The sequence below is a fragment of the Arvicola amphibius genome, chromosome 11 (genome assembly GCF_903992535.2).
Source record: "Arvicola amphibius chromosome 11, mArvAmp1.2, whole genome shotgun sequence".
In the NCBI taxonomy this organism is placed as follows: domain Eukaryota; kingdom Metazoa; phylum Chordata; class Mammalia; order Rodentia; family Cricetidae; genus Arvicola; species Arvicola amphibius.
The window spans coordinates 79,365,171-79,384,134 of NC_052057.2; positions in this window are offsets into that span (position 1 = coordinate 79,365,171).

Here is an 18,964-nt window from a genome sequence, read left to right on the forward strand (position 1 = left end):
CATTTCAGGAAGTCTCCTGCCTCCCTTCAGGACTGATCCCTGTTTCCGTCTCTTTCTGGGGAACCATCTACAATTCAGAGAGGAGACTGATTACATTTGGATTTGCACACCACTGAAAGGAAGATCGTCTTGATATCACAGGACCGCCCTTTCGTTGTGGTGCTGATTTGTTTTATGCTACCCCAAACTGTGCTTTTGTGCCTCAGTTTTTCTATTTATTAAGTGCGGCTATCCCTGCTTAAAAACTCCCTCATGGGAGTGCGGTCGTGAAAAATGTGTTTGGGGTTTAAATGTGCTTTGAAGTTTCCAGATGAAAGATATCGCCATAATTCAAAGCATTAGCTAAAGAAACACACCAAATAATTTTACATATGTATGTTGCTTTCAATGGCTAGTGCACACTTAGGAGTAAAAGAAGTGAGTCTTCATGTCTGCCTATTAGTCACCCCAGCAGTGGCTTGAGGAAATGGTCACAGAGAGCTATGCCGGAGTAAAGAGCCAGAGGCACCCGTTGGAGGCACTTCTCTTCCTCACCACCTGCGAATCAAGGAAGCAGGACACATTTTCTCGGGCACAGTGAGGTGGCAGCCTCTGACAGAAAGACAGCTGCCTGAAGGCCCTGCCTGGGATGCACAGGATTTCATTTGCATTTTGATTTCTGGGATTCGACTGACAGCTCGGGTTGTCTCTGCCAAATATCGCTGGCCTACCGAGGGACTGCAGGTAGAACTGCCCAGAGCAGGCTGAGTCGTGAGGACTGCCCCGGCAGCCCCACTCCTGCATCCCCAAACATCTAGTAATAAAAAAATCTGTTGTTCTTTGGTCGCCAGGACTTAACAAGCCTAATCCCTGGGAGAGGCGATAAAAATTCATTAATCTAATTAAATACTTCTTATTGCCAAAGTGACTTTGTAGAGTAGCTTCGCTGAAGGATAAGTGCCAAGTAAAATGGGGTCCCAGCAGAGACACAAACGTTAGACTTGAGCAAGCTGGTGCACGCTTCATTAAACTCATAATTATCCTTTGGTTCTAAGTAGCTGATAATATTTAATGAGTATCCAAGATAATTTAAAGAAAATGTTTACTAATGAGGTACAAACAGTGCCATGCAACACGGATACCTAGGGTGCCATAACCGTGTATCTTCCTGCTGCATCTTGTTCATTGAATATTGGGAGAGAGGCCGCAGGCATCATCACAGACATTCAAGCCAAGTGGAGTAAATTTGAAGGTAAAAACACATTGCTAGAAGTCAAATGTGTGGAAAGTTCTATGAGGCAGAGAGAATGCTAAGGAAATTTATTACCAGGTTGGGGACTTGGAAAAACGAAGCATTGAGAAAAGACCAATGCCCTGCTACATGAGAACTAGTTGAAGGCTTTGGATGTCTGAGCTATTTGTGAGGTTGTCCTGCACTAAGTATATAGACTTGTTCCAGTTGTCACTAGGGTACAAAATGTGTAGAAGGTTCAGGAAGATCTAAGGAGAAAGATCCATCACCAGTGTGAGCCTGACTGGAAATACCACGTTCTTCTTAGATGGGGAGGTGAACTCCTGAGTGCTGGCAGGAAGATCATCTGGGGGGAACTGAAGGGAAGCAGGGTTTTCTTAGAATTCTACTCCCTATCTGTGCCAAGAGTTACATAGATGTTGAGTTCAGGGGTGACAGTATGATTCTCTCTGGTCAATGCAGAGTGAGCGAATGTGGTGTGGTGAGAAACTTCAGGTGTCTTACATGTGGCATGTAAATCCATGATGTTTGTTGACATTGAGAGCTTTATCTTACTGCAGAATAAAAGAGTCCATCTTGACAAATAAAGACTATTCGGTATTTGTATGACCTTTCAAACCATTTCCATAGGCTTTAAATATACTTCCATGAGAGTCATCTCAGGATGTGATGTCATTTGCGATTTTTTCTCTATTTTGATTTTGCACTTTCACCTCACAGTAGAGTTGTAATTGTCAGAGTATAAAGTAAAAAACCCCAAATCACAAATTACCAAGTTGATGTGTAACTCAGTAATAGAGTGCTTATCTAGAATACACAACATCTGCCATGGTCCTCTGGGTGTCCCCCGTAACATAAACTGCCAAACTGAAGATAGTTAGAAACACTCACAAGAACACAGTGTATGCTCCGTGTGTATACTCTGTATGCATTTACAGTGGAAGTAGCTTGATTTTTTTTATAAGAACCATATTGCATACAATATATTTCCTTAAATTCTGGAATTGCACATGGGTCACACAATGCCCACGTTTTGAGAGACACCAGGACAGTGAGGTCAACTGATGGAGAAAACAGAAAATGGTGTCTTCCATTCATGCCATGATTTCCATGATCTCTCTGCCCCACGCCCTGCACATCACATCTGCCAAAGCTACACATGCTTTTCCTGCAGTATCGTCATGCTGAACTTTTTCTCTTCCTCTTGTAGCGTGAGAGTTGGAAAGGAAGGACAGATCCTAAAAGATCCTAAACCCCTTCCCAAATTTCAAGTCTCCAGAAGACAGGGGAAACTGCTAAATTTGATTAAGATTTTTTTCCTTTTTTTCTTTTCTTTTTTTTTGAGACAAGGTTTCTCTTGCCTTGTGTAACAGTCCTAGCTGCCCTGGAATTCACATTATAGACCAGGCTCACCTCAAACTTAAAGAGATCTGCTTGCCTCTGCCTTCTAAGTGCTGGGATTAAAAGCACATGCCAACACCACTGATTGGTCAATATTCTTTTATGTTTATTGCCTGGTAGGGATTTTTGAGGGTCTCGGTGTGTGGCCTTAGATACTACCTTATCCTCAATATCTGCCACTCTTTACCTTAGCCAAGTGACAGAGCAATGGATTTTGAGCAAATAGGGAGCCATATTCTCTTATCATAATCAGGTTCTGCTATCAACAGGGAAATAAACAAGCATAAAACAGACTGACACGCTGTGAAAGATTTTAGTGATGAAGGTCGTCAGGGAAGACAAAAATGGATTCATTTTAGCGTAAAGAATTGGAACTGTGTCTTGTTTTTGTGCCTACTCACTTTAAGAGGAGTCAAAGAGACAGAACAATTTACAAGCTCTTTTTGATTACCGGTTGTAAGGAAAGTAATGGGAGAGAGGTCAAAGGTGAGTAGCTGGCTGGACTAAAGAAAAAACAAGGCAAGGTTAGACTCATCCAAGTCTCCAGACCCTAAGAAGGTAGCACTTTTAGCCCAGAAAAATGTTAAATAATCCAGCAATTGACACAGGGTGCAAGGATCAGTCCTCAAAACATGTAGCGGGTCAAGGTTTAGTTAGGGTATTGGCCGTAGTGGTAGGTCGAATAATGGGCACTTAAATGTATCAAGCCTTATTCCTTGGAATTTGTAAATGTTACCTTGTTTAGAAAAAGAGTCTTTGCAGATGTGATTACAAAGAATCTCAAGAACAGGAACTATTCTAAATGCCACCATATGCCCTTAGAGAAGGGTGGCAAGGTAATAGAAACTGAAGAAGCTCTGTGACCATAAAGGCAGAGTTTGGGCAAGGACTAGCCATCACAACAGAAAAAGGCAAGGGGCAGATGTTCCCTTAGGCTCTGGGAGTGAGTGTGGCTCTGCTGTCACTTTGATTCCAGACTTCTGTTTTCTGCAACTGTATGAGAATACATTTCTGCTGCTTTGAGCCATCCGGGTTGAAGAGACTGTTTCAGTAGCCCCAAGAAACAAGCACAGATTTCTAATGAGAAAATGGAAGAGACTTCTGGGCCACCGTGTCTCCAGTGCTGCTGGCTGAGCACCCAGCTTACTGGGAAATGACAGAAATCGCAGGGAGAGTTATATACTCTCTGATTTCCCCAAAGGGCTCTAGTTTCATTTCAAGGAGCTCCTTCATTGCAAGGAGCACAGGTCCTCCAAGGTAGCATAGAGCTGGGCTGTGAAGGGGTAAGTGGAGACCAGGAACCATAAACTTTAGACATACACCACCTTGAGATGTCCTCTTGTGTAAAAATGAGTTCTGGTAAACTCTATATGCATGCAAATTTCAGTCTTTTCCAACCCAATAGGAGAGCCATTGCCTAATGGATGGGAATTAGGGGGTCTATAAGCCAGAATGGCTTAGCTTCTGTTGCTTCACAGAGGTGGCACCCTTGTTAATAACAGAAGACCAGCAACATGCCCAGATGATGTTTTCAGAAGATGGCAAACGTAGAGAGCTTATCTGCAGGTAAGATGACTTCTTAACAGTTCTCACTAGATGCACAACCACGGGTGGTTTTAATGCAGGAAGAGCGGAATGTTAACAACAGCCTTCTCTGCCTCTTAGAGCAGTGTTGCAGATGTGTTACCTATTGTGTGTCACTGAAGGTTCTGGCATAGTAAGCAGCCATCAGTACGGAGTCAGGAGCTGTCTGCTCACATCCTGCAAATACAGGCGCATGATAACAGCCTGAATACTCCATCCTGGAGACACAGTGAGATTCATAAAGCTGTCTTTTAGCCATTTCAGAGTTGAATCTTTCTCACCCTCTAAAGCACTCTTCAAAACCTAGCAGGCATTTTACAACTGAGCCCAGGAGCAGGCTTTTAAAGCCACTTCAAGGGGCATGGTAAATGGAGATAGCTATCTTAACTTCAGGCCAGTTGGGAATGCAAATCTCTATTTTATGTAAAATGAAATGATATCTGGTTAGCTTTATTTTTTAATACTCATCTTTATGTTTTTTTTCTGAATTTTATGGATGCTGGAGATGCATTCCACTTATAAATATAGATTCCCAGTGTTAAGTTATGCAAAGTGATTGTTTAAACCGATTAGGAACTTTCCCCTTTCACTTGATTCCTGACTCACCTGCCCCGTGCTACGCCGATTCACCACTCTGACCAGTAAATGGCTTTTTCCAGATCCATTCTTGTAACTGAAATAGAAATTTAAGGCAATTTTCTGGGTAAATGAAAATGCAAAACCTCGTACTGTCTTGGAAGTAGTTGGGGCAAATTATCTGAATACTTTAATTTGTATGTTCCCAAGTTAAGGTCATTGAATTCTATATTCTCCAGCCCCATCTTCATCCTGTTCTCAGACCGTGCTTATTATCTGCCAAGATAAGATCTAAGTTTTTTTGCTGAAAGAGATGCTGGGTTTTGTACTTTGTTTTTTAGGTTTGTTTAGGAAGAAAGAAGACAGGAGAATTTCCCTCTGAGATTTTAACATTTTGGGGTTTTCTTTTCTGTCCTGTATTTTGGGAAATCACATTGTATATACATGCATTTATGCTTACATATATGCATTCTGATTGGTAATGAGAAGAGTGAGGAATTTCTATTATTTGTTAGATTTTTGTATAATGCATTTCTTAGGGAATGTGTTAGCTTGGAGAAAGGAAGACTCTTTGAGCCCAGCTAAAGCCCACACTCCTTTTGGGTTGTGTATAGTCAAATAAGCAGTTCTTCTCATGTTTGGTGAGAGAGCATGATGAAGTGAGTTGAAAGGAGAAAGGTGGGGATAAATACCCTCAGCGTCTTCAAGTTGTAGAGAAGAACTCATGTACAGCCTGCAAAACAGAAAGAGTCCAGTGTGCCTGTACCGGGGAAGAATTAATTACACCCACTAGGAAGGACCAGCAATCCTGAGTATGGTTCTGCTGGGCTTTGTTGCCAGGAGAATGCATTGTCCTGCGGTACTTGATTTTCACATGACCTTGTCTTTCACCCCTGTGCTCAGAGAGTCCTTTGATTTCTGACAGATCTTGTCGCAGCACCTCCATTCTTCACCATCCCCATGGGTTCGCATGCAGGTCTCCCCATGTACTGTATCATACTTCTGGCTATAGACTTTTGAAATGTGTGTTTTTCTGCTTTCATAATCCCACCATTTTATTAGTGTCAATCACTTGGCTTAGCCTTGTTCTTGGGGCATAGTATGGATTAAATTTCGAAGAGATCATTTTGAAACCTTGATTAGTTGAATATCTCTAGTTTCCAGTGCAAATTCCTGGAATACTAGGAGTCTAGCCATGATCCCTTCCAAACCTACAAACGCCAGACCATGAGACCCAGAAAAACTGGAGGGAGCTAGAATGCAGAGCAGTTAGCCAGGACTTTCTTGGGCCACTAACTTATTCGAGGAACTTCCCTGCTGACATATATTACACACACAAACAACATTTTGTGTATTAATACCGTGGAACCCATCTATGAGCTCCCATCAATAATCCAGACATTAGACACTGTATTATAAAATGTAAAATGAAATGAGCAATCTATATCCTATATACAATGGCTCAGAAAACTATGACCAGGGAGTGATTTATTATTTGAGAGTTCTGGCTACCTTAGCTTAATGGACTGAGGGGCAGTAGGGACCTGCCCAAGTATTATTGACTTCTCGTTTCATTCACTTACAGAAGAGGAAATGGTTATGGTACATTTAGTAGATATACTATAGGATGTAATGTTCTAAACAAAATAATTAGACTTTTGTTGAACAATTTTCTGTTTCTGTTGTTTTAAGAAGGATATTGATGACAATTTCCATTGCTGTGGCTGGTACTGTTATTCCATACGAGACAACATAGGCATTTTGGCCACGAGACACGGAGGCTTGGAGGAACAATTTAAGCAAAATGCATGTAGATATTTAGGATTTATTATTTTGATTATTGATCAACTCACAAAACGTTTCTTAAGGATCTCTGGGTACTTGGCCCAGCTGTTGCTGGGGACAATATGCTATGGATACAATCTAGAATAAATTTTGTCTACTTTTTTTTTTAAAGAGAAGCAATTTCTGCATGGGTATAAAAAATGAAAGGAGTCCCTCTGCAAGCTTGTGTCCCTTTCTCCCGTCCCTGTGTCTCCCAAGTTTTCCCTAGTGTTCTCAGGTGTCCTGCTCCTGTTCTAAGGCCATCCACCCAAAGGGGTCAGACTCTGGCCTCCAGGCAGGTCTGAGGATTCCTGCAGAGGGGTGCGGGCTCCTTCAGATTGTGCTGCCAGGTTCACTGTGTGGTATTCCATCCCGCCCTGCCCCCACCTTGGCCCTTTGGTCTGGGCTGCGACCCTGGGCTGCCTGGAATCCCTGATCCTGTGCCCTGACATTCCATCTGAACTGGTGAGTGAATGCGGACCCTGGGACAACCTGCCCTGGAAGAGAGCACAGACCCCCTTCCCCCACTTCTCTCTGCAGGCTTGTGTCGGTTTGTGTCTCCCAAGTTTTCCCTAGTGTTCTCAGGTGTCCTGCTCCTGTTCTAAGGCCATCCACCCAAAGGGGTCAGACTCTGGCCTCCAGGCAGGTCTGAGGATTCCTGCGGAGGGGTGCGGGCTCCTTCAGATTGTGCTGCCAGGTTCGCTGTGTGGTATTCCATCCCGCCCTGCCCCCACCTTGGCCCTTTGGTCTGGGCTGCGACCCTGGGCTGCCTGGAATCCCTGATCCTGTGCCCTGACATTCCATCTGAACTGGTGAGTGAATGCGGACCCTGGGGCAACCTGCCCTGGAAGAGAGCACAGACCCCCTACCCCCACTTCCCTCTGCCGGCTTGTGTCGGTTTGTGTCTCCCAAGTTTTCCCTAGTGTTCTCAGGAGTCCTGCTCCTGTTCTAAGGCCATCCACCCAGAGGAGTCAGACTCTGGCCTCCAGGCAGGTCTGAGGATTCCTGCAAGGGAGTGCGGGATTCTTCAGATTGTGACTCAAGGAATAGGTCCTCCTCTGGCACTGGGGAGATCCAACCAGTTTCAGTCACAGCAAAGATTGGTCTAGGACACCAAACGCCTCCGGGCTCCTTTTGAAGGAAGAGATGGGCAGGTGCCAATGCAGGAGCTCCCCCAACAACATGAAAGGCAACATGACATCACCACAAGCCAGACATCCCGAAACAACAAGAATTGAACACCCTACCCCAGAAGATATAGAAGAAACCGACCTTAAACAGTACTTTATGAAAATAATAGAGGACCTTAAACAGGAGGTAAAAAACTGCCATAAAGAAATGGAGTTGACAAACAAAAAGGTAGACGAAATAAATAAATCTCTCAAAGATACCCAAGAAAAACAAGAAAAACAAGAAAAAGCAATCAAACAGGTAAGGGAAACAGTACAAGACCTGAAAAATGAAATGGAGGTATTGAAGAAAACACAATCTGAGGGACGACTGGAAATGGAAACTCTGAGTAAACGAACAGAAACTTCAGAGACAAGTATTTCCAACCGAATACAAGAGATGGAAGAAAGAATCTCGGACTCTGAAGATACTATAGAGGAAATAAACTCACAGATTAAAGAACTAAACAAATCTAACAAATTCTTAACACAAAACATTCAGGAAATCTGGGACACCATGAAAAGACCAAACCTAAGAATAATTGGGGTAGAAGAAGGAGAAGAATTACAACTCAAAGGCCCAGAAAACATATTCAACAAAATTATAGAAGAAAACTTCCCCAACCTAAAGAAGGATGTTCCTATGAAGGTACAAGAAGCCTACAGAACACCAAATAGACTGGATCAAAAGAAAGCATCCCCACGCCATATAATAATCAAAACACAAAACATACAGAATAAAGAACAGATATTAAGAGCTGCAAAGGAAAAAGGTCAAATAACATATAAAGGGAAACCTATCAGAATTACACCTGATTTCTCAATGGAAACCATGAAAGCCAGAAGAGCTTGGATAGATGTGCTACAGACACTAAGGGAACATGGATGCAAGCCTAGACTACTATACCCAGCAAAGCTTGCATTCACCATTGATGGAGAAAACAAGATATTCCAGGACAAAAACAGATTTAAGCAATACGCAGCCACAAATCCAGCCTTGCAGAAAGTAATAGAAGGAAAATCACAAACCAAGGGGTCCAACAACGCCCACAATAACTCAGGCATCTAGCGACCCTTCACCAGCACAACTAGAAGAAGGGAAACACACAAACTCTACTACTAAAAATGACTGAAGTTAACAACCACTGGTCATTAATATCACTTAATATCAATGGACTCAATTCACCTATAAAAAGGCACAGGCTAAGAGACTGGATACGAAAGCAGAATCCAACATTTTGCTGTTTACAAGAAACACACCTCAACCACAAAGACAGACACCTACTCAGAGTAAAGGGTTGGGAAAAGGTTTATCAAGCAAATGGACCTAAGAAACAAGCGGGTGTGGCCATACTAATTTCCACCAAAGTTGACTTCAAACTAAAATCAATCAGAAGAGATGGAAAGGGACACTTTATACTCATAACAGGAAAAATCCATCAGAATGAAGTCTCAATCCTGAATATCTATGCCCCTAATATAAAAGCTCCCACTTATGTAAAAGAAACACTTCTAGAACTCAAGGCAGCCATCAAACCACACACACTAAAAGTTGGAGACTTCAACACTCCTCTCTCACCAATGGACAAGTCAATCAGACAGAAACCTAACAGAGAATTGAAAGACTTAATGGAGGTAATGAACCAAATGGACTTAACAGACATCTATAGAACATTCCACCCAAATAGGAAAGAATATACCTTCTTCTCTGCGGCTCATGGAACCTTTTCGAAAATTGACCATATACTTGGTAACAAAGCAAACTTCCACAGTTACAAAAAAATATTAGTAACCACCTGTGTCTTATCGGATCACCATGGATTAAAATTAGAATTCAACAACAATGCTACCCCCAGAAAGCCCACAAACTCATGGAAACTGAACAGTCAACTACTGACCCACACCTGGGTCAAGGAAGAAATAAAGAAAGAAATTAAAGTCTTTCTTGAATTTAATGAAAACAAAGACACAACATACTCAAACCTATGGGACACAATGAAAGCAGTGCTAAGAGGAAAGTTCATAGCACTAAGTGCCCACTTAAAGAAAGCGGAGAAAGCGCTCATTGGTGACTTAACAGCACACCTGAAAGCTCTGGAAAAAAAAGAAGCAGAGTCACCTAGGAGAAGTAGAAGACTGGAAATAATCAAATTGAGGGCAGAAATCAACAAAATAGAAACACAGAAAACAATCCAAAAAATCAATGAAACAAGAAGCTGGTTCTTGGAGAAAATCAACAAGATTGACAAACCCTTAGCCAAACTAATCAAACGGCAGAAGGAGAACACGCAAATTAATAAGATCAGAAATGAAAAGGGGGACATAACCACAGACACAGAGGAAATTCAGAGAATCATTAGATCTTACTACAAAAGCCTGTATGCCACAAAATTGGAAAATGTAAAAGAAATGGACAGTTTTTTAGATAAATACCATATACCAAAGTTAAACCAGGAACAGGTAAATGCTCTAAATCGTCCTGTTAGTCGCGAAGAATTAGAAACTGTTATCAGAAACCTCCCTACCAAAAAGAGCCCAGGACCAGATGGTTTCAATGCGGAGTTCTACCAGAACTTCCAAGAAGACCTAATACCTATACTCCTTAAGGTATTTCATAATATAGAAACACAAGAGTCACTGCCAAATTCCTTCTATGAAGCTACAGTTACCCTGATACCTAAACCACACAAAGACTCAACCAAGAAAGAGAATTACAGGCCAATCTCACTCATGAACATTGACGCAAAAATTCTCAATAAAATACTGGCAAACCGAATCCAAGAACACATTAGAAAAATTATCCATTACGATCAAGTAGGCTTCATCCCAGAGATGCAGGGCTGGTTCAACATACGAAAATCTATCAATGTAATCCATCATATAAATAAACTGAAGGAAAAAAACCATATGGTCATCTCATTAGATGCTGAAAAAGCATTTGACAAAATTCAGCACCCTTTTATGATAAAGGTCTTGGAGAGATTAGGGATACAAGGGTCATTCCTAAATATAATAAAAGCTATTTACAGCAAGCCGACAGCTAACATCAAATTAAACGGAGAGAAACTCAAGGCTATCCCACTAAATTCAGGAACACGACAAGGCTGTCCACTCTCTCCTTATCTCTTCAATATAGTGCTTGAAGTTCTAGCAATAGCAATAAGACAACATAAGGGAATCAAGGGGATTCAATTTGGAAAGGAAGAAGTTAAACTTTCATTATTTGCAGATGATATGATAGTATACATAAGCGACCCCAAAAACTCCACGAAAGAACTCCTACAGCTGATAAACTCCTTCAGTAATGTGGCAGGTTACAAGATCAACTCCAAAAAATCAGTCACCCTTTTATACACAAAGGAGAAGGAAGCAGAGAGGGAAATCAGAGAAGTATCACCTTTCACAATAGCCACAAATAGCATAAGATATCTGGGAGTATCTCTAACCAAGGAAGTGAAGGATCTATTTGACAAGAACTTTAAGTCTTTGAAGAAAGAAATTGAAGAGGATACCAGAAAATGGAAGGATCTCCCCTGCTCGTGGATTGGGAGGATCAACATAGTAAAAATGGCAATTCTACCAAAAGCAATCTATAGATTCAATGCAATCCCAATCAGGGTCCCATTAAAATTCTTCACAGAGATTGAGAGGACAATAATCAACTTTATATGGAAAAACAAGAAACCCAGGATAGCCAAAAAATCTTATACAATAAAGGTTCTTCTGGAGGCATTACCATCCCTGACTTCAAACTCTATTACAAAGCTACAGTATTGAAAACAGCTTGGTATTGGCATAAAAACAGAGAAGTTGACCAATGGAATCGTATAGAAGACCCGGATCTTAAACCACAAACCTATGAACACCTGATTTTTGATAAAGGAGCCAAAAGTACACAATGGAAGAAAGAAGGCATCTTCAACAAATGGTGCTGGCATAACTGGATGTCAACCTGTAGAAGAATGAAAGTAGATCCATATCTATCACCATGCACAAAACTCAAGTCCAAATGGATTAAAGACCTCAATATTAATTTGAACACATTGAGCTTGATAGAGGAGAAAGTGGGAAATACTCTACAAGAAATGGGCACAGGGAACCGTTTCCTATGCATAACCCCAGCTGCACAGACTTTAAGGGCAACATTGAATAAATGGGACCTCCTGAAGTTGAGCAGCTTCTGTAAAGCAAAGGACATTGTCACTAAGACACAAAGGCAGCCTACTGACTGGGAAAAGATCTTCACCAACCCTGCAACTGACAAAGGTCTGATCTCTAAAATATATAAGGAACTCAAGAGCCTAGACGGTAAAATGCCAATTAACCCAATTAAAAAATGGGGCGCTGAACTGAACAGAGAATTCTCAACAGAAGAAGTTCGAATGGCCAAAAGACACTTAAGGTCATGCTCAACCTCCCTAGCTATCAGGGAAATGCAAATCAAAACAACTTTGAGATATCATCTTACACCTGTCAGATTGGCTAAAATCCAAAACACCAATAATAACCTTTGCTGGAGAGGTTGTGGGGTAAGGGGTACACTCATCCATTGCTGGTGGGAATGCAAACTTGTGCAACCACTTTGGAAAGCAGTGTGGCGGTTTCTCAGGAAATTCGGGATCAACCTACCCCAGGACCCAGCAATTCCACTATTGGGAATCTACCCAAGAGATGCCCAATCATACAACAAAAGCATATGCTCATCTATGTTCATAGCAGCATTATTTGTAATAGCCAGATCCTGGAAACAACCTAGATGCCCTTCAGTGGAAGAATGGATGAAGAAACTGTGGAATATATACATGCTAGAATACTACTCAGCGGTAAAAAACAATGACATCTTGAATTTTGCAGGCAAATGGATGGAAATAGAAAACACTATTCTGAGTGAGGTAACCCAGACCCAAAAAGATGAACATGGGATGTACTCACTCATATTCAGTTTCTAGCCATATTTAAAGGACATCGAGCCTATAAATTTGGGATCCTTGAGAAGATAATAAGAAGGTGAACTCCCAAAAAAAGATATAGTAATTCTCCTGGATATTGGAAGTAGACACGATCGCCAGGCAAAATTGGGAACTTGAGGGTTGGGCAAGACTGGGCCAAGGGAAGATGGGGAGAGAAAAGTGTGAAGGGGAGAATGGGGGGAGCTCGGAGGAATGGGGTGCTTGGGATATAGGAAGGGTGGATATGGGAGCAGGGAAGCATATATCTTAATTTAAGGAGCTACCTGAGGGTTGTCAAGAGACTTGACCCTAGAGGGGTTCCCAGGTTTCCAGGGAGATGCCCCCAGTTAGTTCCTTGGGCAGCTGAGGTGAGGGAGCCTGAAAAGGCCAGTTCCTATAGCCATACTGATGAATTTCTTGCATATCACCATAGAACCTCCACCTGACGATAGATGAAGAAAATGACAGAGCCCCACATTGGAGCACCAGACTGAGCTCCCAAGGTCCTGATGAGGAGCAGAAAGAGAGAGAACATGAGAAAGAAAGTCAGGACCGTGAGGGAACCTCCAGCTGGCGACAGATGGGGAAGGTGACTGAGCCCCACATTGGAGCACTGGACTGAGCTCCCAAGGTCCTGATGAGGAGCAGAAGGAGCGAGAACTTGAGGGAGAAAGTCAGGAACGAGAGGGGTGCGTTCACTCATGGAGACGGTGGGACAGAACTAATGGGAGATCACCAACTCCAGTTGGAATGGGACTGATGGATCATGCGACCAAACCCGTCTCTCTGAGTGTGGCCAACAGCGGGGGCTGACTGAGAAGCAAAGGACAATGGCTCTGGGCTCTGATTGTTCTTCATGGACGGGCTCTGTGGGAGCCTTCTCAGCTTGGTCGATCACCTTCCTGGACCTGGGGGGAGTTGGGAGGACCTTGGTCTTAGCATAGAGTGGGGAACCCTGATGGCTCCTTGTCCTTGAGAGGGAGGGAGGGGAGGTATGGGTGGAGGGGAGGGGAGGGAAGGGGAAGAAGGAGGGGAGGGAAGGTGGAGGAGGAGGGGAGGGAGGGGGAAGGAGGAGGGAAGGAGATGGAAATTTTTAAATATATAAAAAAAAATAAACCATGAAAAAAAAAATGAAAGGAGCCCGTATCTCTGTTACATTTTCTTTTTCTTTAAGGATGCCAGCGCTCAGCTTCTAGATTAGGAAAAATATACCTAAAAGAACACGTGGTGAGACTGGAGGGAGGAGGCAAGCGCCGTGGTTTCTATGTCCAGAGTTGTCATGACTGATGGCTGGCATCCCCAGTGCAGAGAACACCATAAGGAGCTTGTATTATAAAGCAGGAGATGGGAGGCTTCATGAGGCCGGGAAAATTACTCTCCTGCTTGCATGGCAGGGGAGATTTTCCATGGCAATAAACTGTACGGTGAGGAGCTTTTCTGAAAGACTGGAGGGAAAGTCTAGTGAATCAATTATCTCCAGAACCTTCAAAGAGCCCCTTCTTCTGTAGACAAAGATGAGAGGAGCAATAAAGGCATACAAGGAGCCGCCATGCCAACTGCCAATAATACACCTGCCCGGCTCTGGAAAAGGCTGACTGCAGGTGACAAAGCTGTCCAAGTGTAAAGGACACTTGCCAGGACTGGCAAAGGGGACGCATGGAGTGCCAACCCCTCCTGGCCTGCTTTACATTTAAAAAAATGGTAAGTAGAGAAAGACCAAAAACTGCGAGAACAAAATGTCATTTGTAGGCTTTTCTGTACTTAATAAAAATACAACTAGGAAGGTTCTTGATATCGGAATTGTTGCTATTTTATTTCTTTAAGACGGGTTCTTACTAGGTAGCCCAGGCGACTTTGAACCCTTGACCTTCCCATTCCAGCATCCTGCGTAGTGGGATGATAGGTGCAGACCATCAAACCTGGCATGCTGTTGTTGAGAATAATTTTAATTTTACGTGATTTCATCCTCCTTTTGGAGTATGGTAAAGTCAGTGCTTTATAAATGAGGTTGAAACAATGACTGAAAAGTAGAAGTCAGAGATAGAACTAGGGTTTGAGCTATACCACGGCATTCAATAGCTGCTTACATGAAAATCAGGAATTCTGGGAGATTATAAATAAAAAATTATGTCATAATAAAACATTTTCCCTCATTTTAGGAGCAAACACATATGCCACCATTATCAACCGTCATGTTACCAAACAAAACAGTTTGGTGAGTTGGGTAGAGCGACAAGATCATCTGTTTTCAAGAGAAAGAAGCCCAGCCTGGGCTTCCACTATATACGGTTACCCAGAATTATTTATTACCATTTCTAAATGTGCACAGTTCTCACATAGTCAGTATTGTCTTCCTAAGTTCCAAAGCTAAATTTCCAAGAATTTCTTTATTTGGGAGATCTAACTTTTTCATTTAGATGTTAAAGTTTGAGTCTTTCTCTTTGTCTGTTTGTTTTTCTCTCACACTCTGTGTGTGTGTGTGTGTGTGTGTGTGGTGTTGGGGATGAAAACCCAAACCTTGAACATACTAATACTATCACTGAGAAATACTGCTGAAGACAAAACTGAGAGGCTGGCACAAAAATGAACAGTCAGAGATGGCGTGCTGGTGAGTCCACTGGGTATCATGGGGTAGCGGTGTTTCCAGATCTCCAGGGTCAGTGGTGAGCTCCAGACATCTCTATGAATCCATTGGCCTGCTTTGAGGATCACACTGGCTGGCGGGCGTTGCAATCATTTTCTGTTTTGACACTGAGTTATTTATAAAGAAAAGAGTTTTCTTTTTTTTAGGCTGATGGTTTCAGAGTCTTACCAGGTGATGGTGATTTCTTGGCTTCTGCTGAAGGCCTGGTTCTAGGTCATATGATGGCAGAGAAGCAGAAACAAGAACGGACATGTCCAAAAGGGGTATGTAAAGGAGATGTGATGTCAGCCTCAGGAAAATTGTATCAGTGCAACAATGCGCCTGGTGATAAGTCCATAGTCATCATTGCACGGGGGTGGGGCCTTTGTCATCACCTCTTAAAAAGGCTCCTCCTATTAATATTGTTAGGTTGTCAGTTAAATTTCAGCCCAAGTTGAGGCCATATTGAATACTAAACAATGTAAGAGGGTTAGCAACTGGTTTGGGATTACCTGGTAAATTAGAGAACGCACCAGAATTAGAGCTAGACCACTTCAAGTCAGCTTGTATATGGAGTTAATTTTACAGTAGGCGCTAAGTTCATGCTCTTAGCCTTACTACTTAGGCTGAGATGCAGCCTAGCTCTCTTCCTCTCCTCCTTCCAGAAGTCAACAAACCAAATCAGAACCACAGCCCATGCTTATAAATACGTTTTCTTTGGGACATGGACATTTGTGTCTGTGTCATCTATGGTAACATGGCTGTGTAAAAACCACATGGCATGAGAAGCCTTAAGTACTGTCTTGCTCTTTATAGAGAAAGTTTGGAGATCAATGATTGTAGGGCAATGGCTACAGATAAGTGAGCCTGGCAAGTGAAATAGATCATGCTGGCTTCTCTCATCTAGCATGCCCTATTAATCATCCATTGTAGCCTTCATGAGCAGTAATGGCATTTAGCATGGTTTCTGACTAGAAGGCTAGTGGGAGTACATATTGAGCAGATGTATAAAACAAAAGGAAGCAAAAGAACCAAAGGGAAGCAACCCACACCTATCAGAGCATATGTCCCCTCTATACTTCTTTTAAAAATTAAAATGGATAGCTTAAAACGTGTGTTTACTCACTTTGTATCTGATTATATTGACAGATTTCAACTAATACCAAAAACAGAAAGGAAGTATGATCAAAATCGTTTCTTTTACAAGCTGGCATTCAGCAAATGTCTTTAATCCATTTAGACACTGTGTTCTCTTAGCTATATGCTAAGGGTATAATGAAAATCTGTTGGTCACAGTTTCAGATCCAGAAGATCAACAATGTGCCAATTCTTGGACTTTTGATAGAAAGTGTTCTAAAAGAGAAAAATCTTAAAACCGTAAGAGTAGGTTGCTCAATTGACTGTATCTCTGGATTAAACCTTCCTTCACTTTCCCCAACTGAACAAAACAGCATTTCCAAACTCTGCCAATCTGCCTTAAACTTTGAGGTTTTTTGTGCACATATATAACATGCACATTCTTTGTTGCCTAAATAGCTTCTCTGGTCCTTGATGACCCTAGCCCAGCATCATCTCCTCTGGAGCTCTCTCCATCCCCTTCCCTGGTCTTTCTTCTGGCATGGGCTCTTCATGATGCTCCAAATTCTCCGTCTCCTTTGATGGTTGCCACAGTGGGTGCGTTATTTATCTTCCTGTTCTCTGCTCATAGCACGTCGTTTATTAAAGGAAGTGGTGCTAGTGCCATGGAATTAGTGCTCATGAGAAGTCACATACCAAAAGTCTTGGTTGCACGTGCTCTTCTGTTGACTGAGACCAGACCCCATGAAGACAGAGAGGAGACAACCTGGAAGAGAGACAGCCTTCACCGGAAAGCCCCTTTACCTCCACCATGACTCTGAACTCCCAAACTGTGAGAAAACAAAATATCTGCAGTCTAAACCAGAAACAGAGCAAGTGGGAGGGGACAAGGAAGCAGAAAGGAAGAAAAGGATAGAAAAATCTAGATGATAAACAACATTTTTTAAAAAAAATTTTTTGGCCAAAGGCGAGATCATTTGGGGTTCGCTCGTGTGGCTTTCTCATCAAGAAATGATTCTAATGAGGTTCTGGGGTTTATTATATTGTTTGTTTTTTGTTTTGTTTTGTTTTGAGACAGGGTTTCTCTGTGTAAGTTTGGAGCCTGTTCTGGAACTTGCTCTGTAGATCAGGCTGGCCTCAAACTCATAGAGATCCACCTGCCTCTGCCTCCTGAGTACTGAGATTAAAGGCATGGCCACCACCGCCAGGCCTATATTATTAATTTACTTTTATGCATGTGGGCTGTATATTTTTATTACTTATTTTTTTATTTTCTTATGTTTACAGGAGTTTTGTTTGTATGCTTTTGCTTCACATTCGTGCAGAGCCTTTGAAGGTCAGAAGAGGTCATTGGATCTCCTGGAGCTAGTCATGAGGTTTTGAGCCACCGTGTGGGTGGTGGGAATTGAAATCAGGTACTCTACAGGAACAGCTCGTGCTCTTTATCGCTGAGCCGTCTCTGCAGCCCACGTAATCGTATATATAGAAAATGGATGTTAATGATAATTTAAAACAGCGAGATAACTTAGAAAGATGTCAAATAGTATCATTTATCACAGTGTTAAAATGTTTAAGTATGTTAGCCTGTTGTCTAGTATCACCATTGTAAATATTTATTCATTTTTCTGTGTGTTTACTCCTTCTCTCTGTGGTGTGTGTGTGTATGTGAAGATACCTACTTGTCATGGAACACATGGGGAGGACAGTGTCTGTTGTCAGTCTTCTCTTTGCATCTTGTTTGACACTGAGTCTTCCTCATGGTTTGGTGAGATATATAGACTATCTATTTACAAACTTCTGTGAATTCCATTGTCTCTGCCCCACCTCACTGTAGGAGTTCTGGGATTACACAGGAGCACATACTACCATGTCTGACTTATACAGGGGTTCTGGGGGAGCCAACAAACCCAGATTGTCAAGCTTTCTTAACAAGCCCTTCTACCCGCTGAACCTGTTCTAAAATTCTAAATAAAATCTCAATAACTAGGAAACAAAAGACTCCTCCATTGAACCTTAAGAGGTTCATAATTATGTCAAAGCATTAAGATGCAAAGAATGAATCCTGGGAAATGCGAGCTTTGTTTTCTGCCTGATGTTTGTTCTAAGATGGGGTTCTATGTTTGCTTGCGTTTTCACTGATCTCAGTGAACATGGATAGAGTTATCTTTGCCAGCAAGTTCTCTGCATCCGGTAGAAGGACACGAAAGATTTCCAGAAGTAAACAAGAGAAAGTTTCTTCTTGTCCCATAGATGCAGGAAAGACATTTGCTGCATGCCTGCCAAAGGGAAAATGTTGAAGCCTCCAGGCCCAGTCATCTGCAGATGACCAAGCATCACAATGAGGCACTGGTCGGTTTACTTTTCAGGGGAACTGTAAACCAAATAAACTCTTTTTCCCCCAGTTGCTTTGGTCACAGTATTTCATTCCAGCAATAGCAACCCGAACTGGGATGGTGGGTGAAAGCTACACGAATCTCTATGTGGAAGATCAAGTACTAAGATGCAGCTAGAAGTTTTACTGACTAAAGGA